The sequence below is a fragment of the Lissotriton helveticus genome, chromosome 12 (assembly GCF_964261635.1).
Source record: "Lissotriton helveticus chromosome 12, aLisHel1.1, whole genome shotgun sequence".
Classification (NCBI taxonomy): Eukaryota; Metazoa; Chordata; class Amphibia; order Caudata; family Salamandridae; genus Lissotriton; species Lissotriton helveticus.
Genome location: NC_136073.1, coordinates 135,121,806 through 135,127,882, shown reverse-complemented (window position 1 = coordinate 135,127,882; position 6,077 = coordinate 135,121,806). Strand labels below are relative to the sequence as shown.

The following is a 6,077-nucleotide window of genomic DNA, read 5'->3' as shown; positions in this document are numbered from 1 at the left end:
TCTCTCAACACCACACACTTGTCACCAGTCAACACAACACACTCACCACCACACTCACTCCCCAGGCTCACCCCCACAGACTCACCACCACACACTCACCAGCACACAGAAAACAACACACACAACAACACACCCCCAGCCGTCAATGAATGCTTTCACCATGCACAAACACCAACAACCATCATCCATCTGTGCACGCTTTTACCAAGCACACACCCACCAGCCGTCAGTGCACCCTTCCACCAAGCAATCGCAGTATGGTACACTTTACTTTTAAACATATTCATATAAAGCACAGCATGCCACCATTGGTAAAATTACAATTCAACCAAGATACTTCCACTACACACCACATGCACACACTCCATAACACATGGCAAAAAGACATTGGCATTTACAATGCCATTAGCTCAAACTCAAATAAATCCGAGCCCGATTGCATTTCTAATGCTTGTTTATGCTGTGTTAAACTGACATACATTTAATTGCTTTATTTCTTAGTTTTGGTTTCCTTTATGGTATATGTTTTTTGTTTGCTATAATATCCTTTGTATTACTATCTTAGGTTCCTTCAATAAACTCACTTATTGAACTTTAAAACAAGCATTTACAATGCAATGGTTTTGCCTTTGTTAAAGTTAGAGCTATTGGCATTGCTCTTGACATTATATTTATTTATGTTTTTTTAACATAAATAAATGGCATTGCCATTTACAATGCCACTAGCTTTATCTCTCGCAAATGACACACACAAACACACACAGAGCCCCCCCACACACACACCCATACAGAGCCCCCCCACACACACCCACACAGCCCCCCACACACACAGCCACACAAAGCTTCCCACACACACAGCTACACAGAGCCCTCCACACACACCCACACAGCACAAGCAGGCAACAGGGGCACACGGAGTGTAGAAACATTATATTACGTTCTGGACCCCGAAATTCTTCACTGCTCCTCACTGCAGAACAAAGGACGTACGGTGGTTGGATAGCGCGGTAGCACACCCCCAGTATTATTACCCCTATCAGGACATGAGACCAATTAAATTCCTAAATTTGCTAAGCTGTGAACACCTGACAACAAACAACGCTCTGAGCAGGGGTGGGATCCCAAAACTTCATGAACAATGTTTTCTCTCAAAATAATGTACAACATGCACTGTGAGAAAAGTCATCGACTCTGGGCACAGCAGTCAACAAATTAATAAATATCGCTCTTTTCCACAAACAAAGTAAAGATGTGCCGCCCAAAGTCAACCAAATCTTCGCAATGCTGAAATAAAGGATAAAAACGAGAGGAAGGAAGAAACTGACCAACCAAACTTTGTAGTGTAGAACAGAAAGACTGGAACGGCACATCAGAGGGATCTGGGTTGCCAAAAGATCAACCTAGCAGCCTGGTTCTGTACTAGCTGCAGTCTTCTGGTGAGATACAGTGGTATGCCAAAGTATAGAGAATTGGCACAGTCTAAATGAGAGATCACCATGGCTAAGACAGCCTGTATTAGTGCTTCTCTCGTGAGGAGTCTGCTGATCTTCCGAGACATCAGGTTCTGTTCTAATGTGCTACAGATGTTATTGCAACAAACAGGACCTTACTGTGCTCCCACAGCCTGCCTGCCTCTCACCTGGATGGTAGGAGGCCATCTCTTCCCCCGTGATGAATATGTATTTCACCGCGTACATAAAGTTTGCACCAACAGGGAAAGTAATTTATTTTCTATTAACCTCTGTGGTAAAGGTCCAATTTACTGGGAAGCATGGTCGTCCTTCCCTGTTCGAGGGTGATCGCTGCTTGGAGATTACTCAGTCTACAGATCATTCTCAAAATACATCCATCTTTTGATTCTATGGCAACGGTAACAAGTCATCAGTTAAACCAGTTATCAACTGGATTAATTTAACTCGTCAACCTTAGTAACGATATTTTTAACGTCAAGAGAAGTGGGTTACATTTATTAGGAAACTGACGATCATACGGGATGATAAATGTTACATACACCTGCCATACATACCACGTGTGTGTACATATATAAGATATAGATATATGTATGTGTGTGTGTGTGGGGGGGGGGGGTATATGTGTATATATACAAGAAAATGCACATACATTTATATAAAAAATATAAATACGGTGATATATAGGCATATTTAAACGTGTAGTAAAATATGAGCACAGACATTAATTTCCAGATCGCTTATTAATAGATGATACACCGTTCCCTCCCCTTGTCATGACGATAAGGATTAACAGATGTACAAAGGGCAACAGAATACCAATTTTCACTGAAAGCAATCATTCTATCTGCTGAAGGACAGGGCTGCTCGACTGGAGCCAGGCAGGGTGATTTTCGAAGTTCCCTCCTGCACAGAGAGTGCCCCGGCAGCTACAATCACACACACAAGGTGCCCCTTAACACAACAGAGGAGAGCAGGTCGGCTTACACCCAAAGATGACCCGTCTTTGAAAATTCCACATGAAGGCACACGGCGGAGACGGAGCCACCCGGAATCGAGGCATGCGTCACCTGGGATGTCAAAGCTTTATTTATGGGCCATTACCGGGCACCGAGGTTACATGAAAACAAAATGATGGCCGCGTCAGCAGTACAAATGAGCTTTCTGCAATTTAGTGTTATTGCACGTTTCTGTGCAGTACCAAGGCACAGGCAGCGCGATAAATATTTAAAAATGCCGGAATGTTACCCGGGCTCGATACAGTTAACAAATGGAACAGTTAATAACACCAACCTGTCATTAGCACTGAAAGCAATCATTCTATCTGCTGAAGGACAGGGCTGCTCGACTGGAGCCAGGCAGGGTGATTTTCGAAGTTCCCTCCTGCACAGAGAGTGCCCCGGCAGCTACAATCACACACACAAGGTGCCCCTTAACACAACAGAGGAGAGCAGGTCGGCTTACACCCAAAGATGACCCGTCTTTGAAAATTCCACATGAAGGCACACGGCGGAGACGGAGCCACCCGGAATCGAGGCATGCGTCACCTGGGATGTCAAAGCTTTATTTATGGGCCATTACCGGGCACCGAGGTTACATGAAAACAAAATGATGGCCGCGTCAGCAGTACAAATGAGCTTTCAGCAATTTAGTGTTATTGCACCAGCCAGCGGTGGGACACAAAGCGGACCCCCTCTTCGGTATGTGACCAGCGAGCGCCGGTTCCCAGCTGTAAAACACATCAGCAGAAAGCTGCAGGGGCAATGCGGGCAGCAATAAAAACATTCGAGCAGACTGCAGCCAGCGGTGGGACACAAAGCGGATCCCCTGTATCCCCCCGCAGGGGCTCAAGAGCCTCCGTGGATCTCCCAGGCATCCCGTAACCGGCACACAAAGCCAACACATCAGCAGAAAGCTGCAGGGGCAATGCGGGCAGCAATAAAAACATTCGAGCAGACTGCAGCCAGCGGTGGGACACAAAGCGGACCCCCTGTATCCCCCCGCAGGGGCTCAAGAGCCTCCGTGGATCTCCCAGGCATCCCGTAACCGGCACACAAAGCCCGGCCATGCGGGCGGCCTAGCGCCCCTAAACATAGCCCCGGCCACGAGGAGGAAGACAGGTTGGGGCAGGGGCTCGGAGGGTAGGGGAGGAGGGAAAAAAACAAACAAATAAATCGACTCACCTGCACCTTGCGACGGCGGCACTTCTCGATCGGTCTGGGAGGCGAGCAGCGACAGGCTGGGCAGCCCAGACAGAGCGGCAGGTTGGAGAGGCACTTCTCCGGTCTCCCCGCGGGCGCCGCCATAGTGCTTGCCGTCTTCCTCTCCTTCTTCCCCGGGCTGCGGGGGGCGGGCACTTCCGGCCGGCCGCGCTAGGATTGGCCGGCCGGCCAGTCACGGGGTTAGGAGAGACGCAGAAGTGCCGGCAATGCCGGACCAGACACGGGGGCGTTCCCGGCGTCCCGTGACGTCGGCAAAAGGCAAAGAATGTCAGGAACGCCCCCGTGTCTGGTCCGGCATTGACGGACAGGCCCCTCGTCCAATGGCAAGGCTCCGTTTACGGAGCCAGCCAATCAATGACGAGGGCCGACCCAAAGCACCCTACAGTTCTCAACAGGATTTCGCCTGCGCGAAAAAGCTGCGCAGAGCGCAGCTTTCGCTAGGCAAAACCTAAAAAGGAGTGGTGGACGAGTTTTTTATGCTGGGAAAAAGGATATCAGGGGAGGTGCGCGGGCCTCAACATGTAAGGAAGACAAGCGAGAGGGACAAGGGGCTAACGATTTTCTATTCCAGGCTGCTCCTGTTCCAATTCCTTTTTTCTAAGTGCTTGGCTCAGCATCGCCTCCCTACTGCTTTGTTTGTCTTGTCTTTCCCTTTCAGGAACCCTCTTTGGTTTTCCTTTTCTCCTGGCATCTCTTGGTTTATCCGGTGTGGAGCTGTGTGTTAATTGAAAGTCTTCTAGTGCAGGTTGCCCCATTGTGTGTTGCAGGACATCAGTGCTTAATTTGAGCAAATGGTTTCAAGGTGCTCGGCACCTGCACTTAATTGTTAACATTGACACTTATGACAGGCTACCAAATGGTGGCACTGTTTGTGCATATTGCAGATGAGCAAAACAACAGTTTATCAATTCAATATACATTAAAAAAGAATAATTCCAGCAGGCCATTCTTATAGCTTGAAATAGTCTGAATTGTCAGACTTGTCGAGTGTGATGGAATAGTTGTGAAGGTACAGTCGGCAGCGCTCGCCGGGGCCATGGGTGATGCTGGATGCAGTAGACTCCTGAGAGGGCCCTTGCACTATTTTTCTTTTTTTTAACAAATTAAGCACCTGGCTGTCCCTTGTCTCCTAGCTGTCAAACTTGTAAAGAGTTAATGTGGCTTTTCTTGATTGGCCAGCCCTCGTTGAGATAGCAGAGGAAAGGTGTCAGTATGTTGGAAGTAGATTCATAGAAATGCTATTGGACCCACGATTTCCCCTTAGTCAGCAGGAGCACTAACCAACTGAGCTAACCGGACAAAGAAGCGATTTTCCTACTCACTGCCTCGTGTAGGTTGTTGTTAAAGCAGTAACTGAAGGTCGGTTACTCTTTTTATCTACACACTTTTAAGGCGCCAAAGCTACCCTTACCTCTGTTAGGTACTGTGCCTAATTAAGTGAAGTGCTTAGATTCCTCGCTGCGGATTTTTATTTTTCCACCTCTGTGACTGAAGACGAGATGAACACAGGCTGTGAATTCGGTGCACATTTAATGTTCCTTTTGCACCAAGACGTGTGGGAGACAAAAAGGCGACTTTGCAGGAAAACTGGTTGAAAGAAAGGAGAAGAGCACGTCACAGAGAAGGAGAACAAAGGAAAGGAGGGGGAGGGAGAAGGGTGGGTGTGAATTCACAAAGGAGGTAAGTGACTGCTGGGCCTAATGCGATGAAATAAGGTCTTATTTGCACCTTAGAAGAAGAATTTGAAAGGCTGGAAAAAGGATGGAAGACGAGTCCTAAGAGCTGGAGTAAGATACTGGACTGAGGGGTGAGGAAAGAGCTTAAAGCCATAAACACCAGAGAATGTGACAAAAGTTACACGTAGTCGGCAGGATTCGAATCTGCGCGGGGAGACCCCAATGGATTTCAAGTCCATCGCCTTGGCTTAACCGCTCGGCCACGACTACCTGGTCTGATGAGTCACAATGTGCCCTTTGAACTCTCTCTTTCTGAACGTGCAGTCCTGACAGGTTGTATGAATGTGATTTGATGCATAACTCTTTGAACACTCTGCATTTCTCGCTGTGAATATGTTCTAATGCACCAATTATTTCCCAGGGCTCCAGTGACTGCATCCGCCCCCCCCCCCCTTGCCCCGGATGGGCTCAGGTGAACCGCTCGACTCCCTTCAAAGACAGCGGCGCATTTCACTGATTGTCTTTCATTTCTACAACTCTTAAATCCCATCCTCTGGTGTCACTTGAAGGGGCATCTAATGCCAGCAGGGGGCGTCTGAGGAAGTCTGGCTCACGGTAACCGCAGTTAATGAGAAACTTTAAATACAACATTCAAGTGCATGGGCTCACTCTGGCAAGAGGCCCAGCCTCACTTGTGGCGGCAGGAAACA

The 6,077-nt window shown here is 48.0% G+C and overlaps 1 non-coding gene across 1 annotated transcript; it reads right to left on the bottom strand.

Annotated features, from left to right (window-relative positions):
- Positions 1 to 5,550: 5,550 nt before the first annotated feature.
- On the bottom strand, positions 5,551 to 5,637 carry TRNAS-UGA (transfer RNA serine (anticodon UGA)). The gene has a single exon. It is a non-coding gene; the product is annotated as a tRNA-Ser (tRNA).
- Positions 5,638 to 6,077: the final 440 nt, after the last annotated feature.